Source organism: Notolepis coatsorum, assembly GCF_963971535.1.
Source record: "Notolepis coatsorum genome assembly, chromosome: 9".
NCBI classification, from domain to species: domain Eukaryota; kingdom Metazoa; phylum Chordata; class Actinopteri; order Aulopiformes; family Paralepididae; genus Notolepis; species Notolepis coatsorum.
The window spans coordinates 22,004,800-22,017,187 of record NC_140173.1 but is presented as its reverse complement, the minus strand read 5'-3'; positions in this window follow the sequence as shown (position 1 = coordinate 22,017,187).

Below are 12,388 nucleotides of genomic sequence, written 5' to 3'. Positions count from 1 at the left end.
TTGCTGCTGAAGAACTAATATTTATTTATATTTATAGTTTATATAAAAGAATAATAAAGCAATGTCGATTCTGTTCTTAATTAATTGTTTTTTTTCTTGCAAAATAATCAAAAAGAACCGATAAGAGTATCGATAAAGTACCGAACCGTTAAGCAGTATCGATAATAGTAGTATCGATAAAATCCTAACGATACCCATCCCTAGTCACAGTGTTCAGTATAGACATATGTACAATGTTCGATGCAGAATAGAAGTAACTGAGTTACCATACAATATACTATGCAATGAATGTACTAATATACAATACTATATAGTGCAAAGCAGAAATGGGATGAGGTACAATTTAGGTACAATTTACAGTAAGGTGTACGAGTTGTAGTGCAAATCCTTTACCAATAAATATAAAGTGTGTTTAGGTGATCTAAAGTGTGGAGAGTGGGTGGTGCAGTGTGTTTGTTTAAAGTGAGTGTGTGCCATGTGTGTGCTGTGTGCATTTGATGGTTGTTGCTAGGGCTGTCTTAAATACTTCGAAGCTTCGTTCGATGGCACAAGCTTCGAACATAAAAAAAAAATCGAAGTTAAAAAAATATATTTTTTTTTGATCCACTTTTTCTCCCATTTTTCTATATTTTCTCCCATCCCAATTTTGTATCATCCAATTCAACCCTCCCCTGTCACGAACGCTGTTTCTTGCCTCCCACAAGCCGGCTGCAATGTGGACTAAGTCATACATAGCACAAGTCCCCTCCGGTACTTGAGGTAACAGCAGTCGCATCTTTTCACCTGCGCAGCTCGATCTCTCAGTGTCGAGGAGTAACGCGTGGGAGGCTCACGCTGCCCCCGACACTTCCTGATTCTACTGCGCAGGCGCACCAACCGACTTGTAGGAGTCGCTTGTTCACAACGTTCGATCCCCACCCTTCAGTTTTCCCTCCCCGTAATACGGCCAATGTGTATTACTGCGGACGACCAGCTAAACTGAAAACAATGTGGAGAGCTGGATTCGAACACGCGAATCCTAGCGTCTCCACACTGGTGGCGAGTGCCTTGCCCACTACACCACCTAGCCGCCCTAGTTAAAAAAATATATATAGTCTTTTCATTCATCATATATATATATATAAAAAAAAATTCAAAAGAAAAATTTCAATTTTTTTCTTCTTTTTTTTATTATTTTTACTTCGGTGTGTGTGTGTGTGTGTGTGTGCATGGGGCCATTGGGTGGGGCCGGGGGACAAATACACTGGAGGAAAGTAACCCAGCTCAGCACTGCCCAAATTATATCATCACTATTGCCTGTTTGAAGGATATCATCCTCAAACACATATACACCACCTACACGCCTATTCTCAGTCCTTGCCCCATAATGGTGGAATGAACTACCCACCCCAGTTAGGACAGCCGAATCCCGTCCAATCTTTCGCCGTCGACTAAAGACGCACTTCTTCAACCATTATCTGAAATAAAATAAAAAAAATTAAATACAAAAAATCTAACCCTAACTAACCTTACTGTCATGCATAATAAACTAACCTACACTGTAACACGCAACACTTTGATGAATATTGTTACTCAGCTGATAGAGTTGTATCCTTCCTGATGACCTGTCGTACAGAACTTGTAAGTCGCTTTGGATAAAAGCGTCAGCTAAATGACTAAATGTAAATGTGAATGTAAATGCCTTGTAGAATTCCAGACATAAGAAAGAAAGATACTGGGATGAATAAACAAAATAGGAAATAAAATGTAGAAATGCATGCAATACATAAATAAATATGAATCTCCATATATGAAATAGAACATTTAGATAAGGTGCTACTGAGATGTTTTGGTGAGTTCTTTGTTTTTTTGTGGAAGTAGCCCTTCTTAAAAATGCATGAACATTCACTGATAATTGGTCTGTAGTGGAGTCTACAAGGTCTACATTGCCGGACCTTGTAGACTGACATAATTCTGTGCATAGTTTAGTCTACACAGGCCATATTTAAAATAATCAAAATCTTACTTCATTCATCTTAAACATTCTTGATTTGGGGGATTGGTATTCCCATGAAATCTGAAGTTGTTCAAACGACAACAGCGATCCACCTTGAATTAAATCACACAGCCGTGTTGGCTGCGTCACAGTCACGAAAGGGGCTACTTAATTCATTAATCCAATCCACTTTATTTATAGAGCACATTTAAAAACAACAAAGTTTACCAAAGTGCTGTACAAGTCCCACAACATAAGATACAAAAAAATATATATATATATAAAAAATAATTTATACTTTTTTTTAATTCGAAGCTTCGAATTAAAATCGAAGCTCGGCCCCGAAGCTTCGATTGCCAAAAAAAAATCGAAGGTCAGCCCTAGTTGTTGCATAGTGTTTATTGTTCGTTGAGCAGCCTGATGGCCTGGGGATAGAAGCTTCTTCTGAGTCTTTCTGTGCTCGCCTTGAGACTCCGGTATCGCTTGCCTGACCGCAGCAGTTCAAAGAGGCAGTTGTTCGGGTGGCTTGATGATTCTCTTAGCTAGGGCTGGGCGATATGGAAAAAAATCATATCGCGATAACGATATGATAATTTTATTTTATTTCTCGATATCGATAATTATCGAATTGTTATAAGTAAATTTTTTTTTTTTTTTTTTTTTTTTTAACAACAGATGTATGTTTATTTTGCAGCAATTCTTTGTCATTGCCGCCATCTTTAGTGTTACATCCCCTCACACTCCAGTTCTCAGGCTGCAGCTGATTTAAAAGCTAAAGTAAACCGGCTTCTCTGCTGGCTGTGGCTCCAGAGGAGTTGAACAGTTCTGGCTCTGCTAGTTTATTTTCGATCTTTTGGCGCTTTTTTGGTGGACAAACCACCGCACATGTGCACTGTGACTCGTGACTGGAGTCTAGTTCTGCTAGCACACATAGCCTACTGTGTACAGACGGTTTCAAAATGTATTTTAAATTAGAAAGCAAACAAAATAAATGGACAAGAGAAAAAGAAATCTGAATTTGGTCAGTATTGTCATTTGGACAAGCAAAGCCATTACTTTAAGTTGCAGGCAAGAAAGACAAGTCTGTCCACTGTCTCTGGTTTTAAAACTGCCCTGTTGCAGGTAAAAAAAAAAAAATAATAATAATAATAAAAAAAATAATAAAAAAAAAAAAACGATTTTTCGATATTTTTTTTATTTCGATATTCGATATCGATTATTAAAATATATCGCAATATTTATCGTTATCGTTATATCGCCCAGCCCTACTCTTAGCCTTACCCCTGCACCGCTTGTTGTAAATGTTCTGGAGGGTGGGAAGCCCCCCCCCAATTGTGCGTTCGGCTGAACGTGTCACTCTTTGTAGTCTGCTTCGGTCTTGTGCAGTGCTATTCCCAAACCAGGAGGTGATGTTGCCAGTCAGGATGCTCTCTATTGTACATGAGTAGAAGTTCTTAAGGATCTTCTGACTGACTTGGAACTTCCTTAGGCGCCTGAGGAAGTAGAGGCGTTGTCGTGCCTTCTTCACAACACTGTCAATGTGTGTGGTCCATGTCAAGTCCTCGGATATGTGGGCTCCGAGGTACTTAAAATTGTTCACTCTCTCAACCGGTGCCCCGTCGATGCTGAGGGGGCTGTAGTCCTTGACCCCCGACCTCCTAAAGTCCACAATCATCTCCTTTGTTTTGCTGACGTTCAGGGAGAGGCTGTTCTCCTGGTACCATCCCGCCAGGACCTTGACCTCTTCCAGGTAGGCCCTCTCGTCGTTTGCAGAGATCAGGCCCACCACTACTGTGTCGTCAGCAAATTTGATGATTGTGTGTGTAGGAGCTATTTGATGGTTTTTGTGCTTAGTTTGTAGTTTGTTAAGTTCATCACTGGGTGGCAGCACGGAGCACTGGGTGGCAGCACAGAGCGCATAGGTTTTCAATAAAGGCACAGGTGTAGGCTATGTCAATCAAGGTATCTAGGTATGGGTGACGGAGAGATCTCACGGTTTTTACCGCATGAACACACGCACGTACCCTCGCTCGGTTTAAGTATTATTAACAGCATTATGAAGTAATTATTGTTTCGCTCATCACGTGTATTATGCTAAATACTTCAATTAAATGGGAACTTCACCCAACGGCAGGTGACACAGACTCGACATTGTGTATTTTCTAAATTGCGCGTCAAAGACGAGGAATCCCCGCACCCAACCGGGCGTCTACCAGGACATCAGGATAGTCGCTATAGTGTTGTTACTCCGCTGAGCCACACAGTCGTGTGTGTACAGGGAGTAGAGGAGGGGACTCAGAACACAGCCCTGGGGGGCCCCTATGTTGAGGGTGATGGATGAGGAGGTGCAGTTGCCTGCTCTCACCACCTGGGGTCTGCCCGTCAGGAAGTCCAAGACCCACTGGCAGAGGTCATAGTTCAAGCCAGCTTGGCTATGAGTTTGGAGGGGACTATGGTATTGAATGCCGAGCTGTAGTCTATGAATAGCATTCTCACATAGTTCCCCTTCCTCTTGTCCAGGTGTGATGCTGCTGTGTGCAGCACATGGGCTATCGCATCCTCCGTGGACCTGTTGGGGCGGTATGCAAATTGCAGGGGGTCCAGGTTGATGGGGAGGGAGGAGCAGATGTAGCCCTTTACTAGCTTCTCAAAGCACTTCATGGCTATGGAGGTGAGAGCTACAGGGCGGTAGTCGTTGAGGCAAGCAGGCTTAGATTTTTTAGGTACAGGGATGATAGTGGACTTCTTCAGGCAGGTGGGGATGACAGCCTGTTCTAAGGACAGGTTAAATATGTCAGTGAATACCGGGGCCAGTTGGTCGGCACAGACTTTTAGGACGCGGCCGGGGATGCCGTCCGGTCCTGCTGCCTTCCTGATATTCACTTTTTTAAAGGTCCGCCTCACCTCATGCTCTGTTACCCTGAACACTGAGTCTCTCCTGGCTTGTGCCTCAACTTCATCCCTTCCAGTTCAGACACTGTTCTCTGTAGCTCAGTAGAAGCCTTTGGTAGGATCAAGTCATTTGCCTGAAGGATCCGGCTAAGGCTCCCTAGTTCTGCAAAAACGTCAGCCATGAAGTGGCTGAAGGCGCAGAACTCTGCACGTTCCATCTCACACTTGACCTAAAAAATTATTTCAGAGATTGCAGAAAATTACATTATTTCTAGAAACAACATGGTTAAGAAAAGATTCAGCAACCCGAAGCAAGCATTTATTTTGAAATATATTACCTTCTCAGCCCTTCCTTTCACCTCAGCAGAGGGAGAGGATGCAGCCAGGTGGGTCATGTGCTGCAGGGTTGCAGCATATTGACCGCTGTCCTGTTCATCCTGTCCAGCTGGTTTGAGAAGTGCATGCAATGCACGCTCAATATGAGGAAGCCAGCGTGTGCCTTTGACGCTGGAAGGGTTACTGATATTGACTCTCAGCATGTTGCCCACTGCCTGCAGCTCCCTCTGAGATTTTGGACTATAGTGGTATGTTTTCCACAGCAGCTGGAGGAGGTCATAGAGTTTAGCTACCATTGGCTCCTTTTTTTGGACTGTCAGCATGGCCAATTCCAATCTAAATGAATGACAGTGTAAAAGTAGGTTTGATTAAAAAAAACAAGTGGTGTGGCGCTTCAAAGTCTGAATGTTTCTATAATACAATTTACCATGTAGTCTTTAGCCTAATTAGAGAGGAAAAATATTACTGTTCTGATGATTTAACAAGAATCAATCATGAAATTATACCAATTCTTGATTTTATGTACAGTTGGATCACATTCAATGTATCAAATGTACCTGTGAGGCATGCAGTGCCACGGAATGCCATGCTCCCCGACCTCTTCTTTGAGCAGGGCAATGACGCCTCCACGATGTCCCATATTCACCGCAGCTCCATCTGCTCTGAAGCCAACTAGCTTGTTCATCCATCCGGTCTCCTGTCCCAGCTGCTCAAAAGCAGTCTTGGTGGCTTGTAGTACTCCTTGAATGAGATCCATACACACACACACACACACACACGCACGCACGCACACACACACACACACACGTCACACACACACAATTAATCAGAAGTACAAGGAACTCTGCATGAATGAAAAGTGCTTTATAAATTAAATTAATTATTATTATTACCTTATTTGCATATTGTCTCGTTATTAGATATAGATAGATAATTAATACTTTATTGATCCCGGAGGGGAATTTAAGTAGCCAGTATTTAAGTATTGAAAAACGTCATAGTGTCTGTCTACTCACCTAATGCATGGGCATGTTCTAGTTCCTGTTGGCATTGGTTTTCCATTTTTGATATTCCGAATGTAGACCATCTCGCATTCTTTGTTCGAAGCGTCCGTGTCCCCGTCAATCATCACTGACAGGTATCGGCTTCCTCCAATTTCCTCCACCAGGTCCGACTTCATTTCATTTGCTATTGTCTCGATCATCTCTCCACATCGGACGTGGTTGTCATACGATGGAGTTATATCGGCTCCGTTCTTTTTACAGAGTAAAATTAGTGGCTTAAATTTAGTGAACGGCATTTCTTCCTTGGCGATGCAATATGCCACATTCATCTTCAGCTTTACCTCACGGAGATCAGCATCATCCGCTCTGGTCGCCTGTTTCGTCAGCGAGTGCAATAGGGTGCCGGCCCGCTCAGGGTTTTGTTTAGCGTCGAAGGCATCCCGGGCAAGAATGTGTTGATGGGACGTATTATGCTTGCTAATGTTATCCCTTTTTAGGATATTGTTACTAGAGTTGTTCCGATACCGATACCAGTATCGGAAAAGCCGCCGATACTGGCTAAAATGCTGGTATCGGTATCGGCGAGTACCCTCTAATGCTGCGCTCCGATACCATATGACGTAATTTATCAACAACACTGTGGTCTGTTGAGTAAGCATTATAAAACAAACGGGTGCTTAATCGATTAAAGTGTCAATGCCATTTGTCATTTTAACAGCAGATACTTTCTTAAATGTCATCGTCCCGACAGAGCGGTGTTGACGGGGAGCTCATGGGTTCGCTTGGTGGCTGGTGTTATTAGCATTGAACAGCTAACCAAAAGCTAGCTTTAACATTACCTTGGCTAAAGTTGGGGCTATTCATATAATCCAGCAATAATGGCTGCAGACCTGCAAGCAAAGTACAGCAAGTTGGCAAAGGAGTATTCGTTAAATCACAATGTCACCAGTAACGTTACAGTCTTTTCATATACCGGCAGCTCATGCTATGCTAACTTAGCTCACGTTGACGTCGTCATTGAGACCACCTCGCGTACACAATTAATGACATAATGCAGACAGCCATATCGGTGACAATGTTTAGCTTTTAGTGCCAAATGATAAGAGTCTGAGGCGGAGTCTCAAAAGAGAATGTTGAATATTTATTGTGCAAAAATCACAACAGATCCGACTGCTACTGAAACGGAGCCTTGTAGACAGACTGAGTAGGGTATATCTGCAGAGCCAGTGGGTAGCGAGTGCAGCAACGTATAATGTCCGTGTGGATCATTGGAGTAGGGTATATCTGCAGTGCTGAAGCCCCATACTCATTGATTAATGATACTAATACAAATCTATACAATCACCTGTTGTTGAATAAATACCATTACTTTCTAGTTATTACTAAAAAACAGTATATATAAAACAGTATTTGTTAAAAAAAATATATATATATATATTTATAAAAAATTTATATAATATCGTTTTTTTTTTTTTTTTTTATGTATGCACTGGTATCGGATAAGTATCGGTATCGGCCGATACCCAAAGCTTAGGTATCGGAATCGGATCGCAAAGGAAAAAATGGTATCGGAACATCTCTAATTGTTACCCACGACATAGGGATTCTCTGATCGGATCTTTTCCGGAGCCTCCCGGCACCAGTGACAGAATAATAGCTGCTCTTCCTCATAAAAAATGTGCCACGGGAAATAATTTTTCCACTCTGCGTTATATCTGTACATCTTAATCTTCTCCTTCTCCTGTCTCGTTTCTATTAACGGTGGTCCCTCTCGGGCTCGTTTTGGGGTTTTGGTCTTGTACTTCTTTTGTTGGATTTAATACCTTAAAAAAGCGCTTCATCTTGTCTAAGTCACTCAGTCAGTGTACATTGAGCTTGCAACTCGCGGGCATATTGTTCGCTAGGGATTATGGGATTTGGTGTTTGATATATGGACTCTATGCAGCAGACGGCACATTGTTTTTAATCGCACAAGACTACAAGTACCAAGTGGATAGCGTGGCGCCGTGGTCCATTCAATTTACCGTCACACTTTTTTTTTTTTTTTTTTTTTTTTGCTGCCGCTAGGCACGGGGCATCGCACCAGTGCTACTGAAGTCAATCTATTCATCGCACAGACTGACGTCGGTGTCGCACGTGCAACATATATGTCGCACTGTACAGCCCCTATGGGCTCATTCACCATTGTGTTACCTCATTCAGCGATGGATAGTGACTTAACAGACATTTATTTAAATGGAGATTGTCAAGATTGGCACTTTAAACATGAGTAACTTTCATGCAGTCATGTCACCTAAACAAATAACTAATCTGTAATGCTGAAAGTCCAACTGATATCAAAACTTGATAATGTTAAGTGTAATGTTATAGCATTAACTCATTCAGCGCCGGGGATTAGGCGGGTCCCGTAGCTATGCCACGCTTTAAAGATAGGAGTGCGTCACCTTGTTTGTAGAGCTATATATTATAGCTATGGGGACAATACTATGGTCATTTGACAGTAGGGCTGTCTTAAATGCTTCGAAGCTTCGTTCGATGGGCATGGGATTCGAAAATGAAAATAAAATTCGAATATATTAAAGAAAATTGTATTTCATTTCTTTAAAAAAAAGTTTTGTGCAAAATCAACTCTGCCTCTCTTTGTTAATTACAACAAGCAATGCGGTTTGTTATTTAAGATGAGGTCGGACTCTGCACTGACAGATTTGTGTTCATTGTGCTGCTTTTATAAAGCCTCAAATGACGGCTTACAATATTTCATGTAAGCAAAGTGTTTTGTTTGTCTAAGATTTTAAAAGGTTTAAACTTTAAACCACTGACAAAGTTGAACAAAGTGCTGTACAAGTCCCACAACAACAACAAAAAAATTTAAAATAAAAAAGATTTATAAATGTTTTTTTATCTCGAAGCTTCGAATTAAAATAGAATCTCGGCCATGAAGCTTCGAATTCCAAAAAAAAGGCCAGCCCTATTTGACAGTGACTTTCTTCCGTCCAAGATGCAAAAAAGAGATAATTTGTCCATGCATATACGTTCGAGCGTTATCCCATAGTGAATATAAGTATAATTTCTAGGGCTGACCTTCGAATTTATTTTGGCATTTGAAGCTTCGGGGCCGAGATTCTATTTGAATTCGAAGCTTCGAGACAAAAAAATATTTTTTATTAATATATAATAATTTTTTTTAATGTTGTGGGACTTGTACAGCACTTTGATCAACTTTGTTGTTTTTAAATGTGCTCTATAAATAAAGTGGATTGGATTAATTAAATTAATGAGTCGGCAGCCGGCTGCTCTCCGTTACACAGCCAACAACATTACATTACATAATTATGTTGCAACCTTCGTCTATAAAGCAAACAATTATATAAATATTTATATGTAGTTAATAGAGACAAAGGCAGAATTTGACTTAATTTGTTATTAAGACATGTTTTTATATGTGTCGGGACACTATAAAAAAAATACTATAGAGAATTGTCAGTGCTGTAAAGTTTAAACCTTTTTAAATCTTAGACAAACGAAACACTTTGCTTTCATGAAATATTGTAAGCCGTCATTTGAGGCTTTATAAAAGCAGCACAATGAACACAAATCTGTCAGTGCCGAGTCCGACCTAATCTTAAATAACAAACGGCATTGCTTGTTGTAGTTAACAAAGAGAGGCAGAGTTGATTTTGCAGGTAAAAAAATTTAATATTTTTTTCTTAATATATTCAAATGACATTTTCCCATGCCCATCGAACGAAGCTTCGAAGTATTTAAGACGGCCCTAATCATTTCAGAGTGGTCTGGGGTAATTCCCGAAAGGCTGAGTTATAGCCTTATACGTGAATTCTACTACGTTGGCGTTTCTTGCCTGGACACACTACTATTCCCAAATCAAATGTATATAATAGGTATTATGTTTCATCATGAATGCATAAAAGGGGGGGGGGGGGTCGTTTCTGATTCTTTGATTGCCAGTAACGGCATTCATATTGAACACTAAAAACACTGATCAGCTGGATCGGTATAAAAACATTGCACGATCAAGCTAGAATTGACGTCAGATAGTCCTTACCTGTGATCGGGAGTATTCCAAAAATAATATTCCAATTGTTTGATCGCCATCTGGTCCATCCTATGTCCATCTGGTCCACGACATAACCCACCACAACATATGGATCGGGGGCATTTGACGCGCTATAATGCAATAGAGAGAACCGCTCGACTCGCCCGACCCAGAAAACTGCGCCCGGAGACATTTGAGTGTAACACAGGGTCTGGAACAGGGTTTACTGCACTCTCAATACTGCCACCCGGGTGGATCTGGCCGGTACTGCACTCTCGGGTCGCAGTATGCCTTCTAACGGCAACATACTGACATTGAATAGAATATTAAAATCGAAAAAAAGGAAAAACTATAAAATAACGTATATATATATATACTTTATTTCTCAGTTTACTATAGACAAGAACAGCCAAACAAAAAGGAGACAGAACAAAAATAAACAGACATAACAAAACAAAAAAAAAACTAAAAAGACTGCCAGACAGGAAAATAAAATAACAGTGTGACTTAACTCAAAGCATTAAAGTGTGTTGTATAGCCAGGTGTTACAAGGTGCAGATCAAACATGAGATATACAGGGGTGAGTCTCTGCAGAATGCAGTTATTTGTCCTTCAGATAGTCAATGAATGGGCTCCATATGTCCGAAAACCTGTTGTGCTCTTTGGATCTGTAATAGCGGATCCTCTCCATCTGTATGATTGTGATCATTTCATTGAGCCATTTCTGGAAACACGGGGGTGTAGGTTAGGGATGCCCCGATCGATCGGCCACCGATCGTTATCGGCCGATAATCAGTATAAATATGCGATCGGTGATCGGTGATAATGCTTTATTTTCGCCGATCGTCAAAACCGATCTCACTCGCTGAGTTCTGTCTCAGACACCGGGAGCTGCACACACTCACTCCCACACAGTGGTGCGACGTCTGCTCCTCCCTTCAGCCCCTCCCGCACGCATGTAAACACGGGTCTAGTCTAGTGGGACGGGAGGACGGCATCTCCCTGAGCTAACGTTAGCTACCGTTACAAAATGACCCAGTCAACCATTCACTTCCAGTCCAATACATGATGAGGCATTGTCTAACCAAACGGTATCTAGCCGGCCAGCTACCGATAGCTCCTGACATCAACAAACGCTCCAGCAAGTCTAGTAGAGACGTGTATGATACCTCCGCTAGCTCACGTTAGCTGACGCCAGCTCACTGTTCAAAACGAAATGTCCCACTGAACTAAATAGTTCACTGAGGCGCTGTATCAACGTTATATAGCCGGCCAGCAGTAGCCACAGATAGCTCCTGATATCAATGTTTTATAACACTCATTCGATGCGTATTCGAGCTGAGGGCATGTTGTTGAATGTGATCAATAGGGCCCAGCTGCAGCTCCGGAGAATCCTGGCCGTAGCTGCAGGCTACTCGAGTATAGGGTTCAGCTGCAGCTCCGGAGAATCCTGGCCGTAGCTGGAGGCTACTAGAGTACACACAGACAGTGGAGCTTGTTGCGTGGTGGCGATGTCTCGCAGATAATACAAGTACAAGTCTAATTATATAATATATATATTTTATAAAAAAATTAAAATAAAAATAAATGTATATAAAATAATTAAAAAATAAATGTAATCAAAAACGATCGGTATCGGATCGGTATTGGCCGATATGGCTCACGACGATCGGTGATCGGTATCGGTGGCAAAAAACGTGATCGGGGCATCCCTAGTGTAGGTGATTTCCAGTCGGTTAGAATCATTTTTTTTGCAGCTACCATGCCGAGCATTAGTGTCTGTTGTTTCTCCCTCGTGTACCTTAAGGCAGTCTCTGAGCACCCAAAGAGTGCCAACTCTGGATCAGGGGGAATGTCCTTTCCATAGACCCTGGAAAACCACTGGAATATTTCACCCCAGAATTTTTGTAAATGAGGACGGAGCCAAAAGAGATGTGTTAAAGAGCCCTCTGCAACTTTACACATGTCACATAATGGAGAAAGAGATGGATAAATTCTGTGTAGTTTGGTCTTTGAATAGTGGAGTCTATGGATGACTTTAAATTGAATCAATTTGTACCTAGCATTGATCGAGCAAGTTTGGGTTCTAGTCAAACCTTCATTCCATATGTTCTCAGACACCTCTAG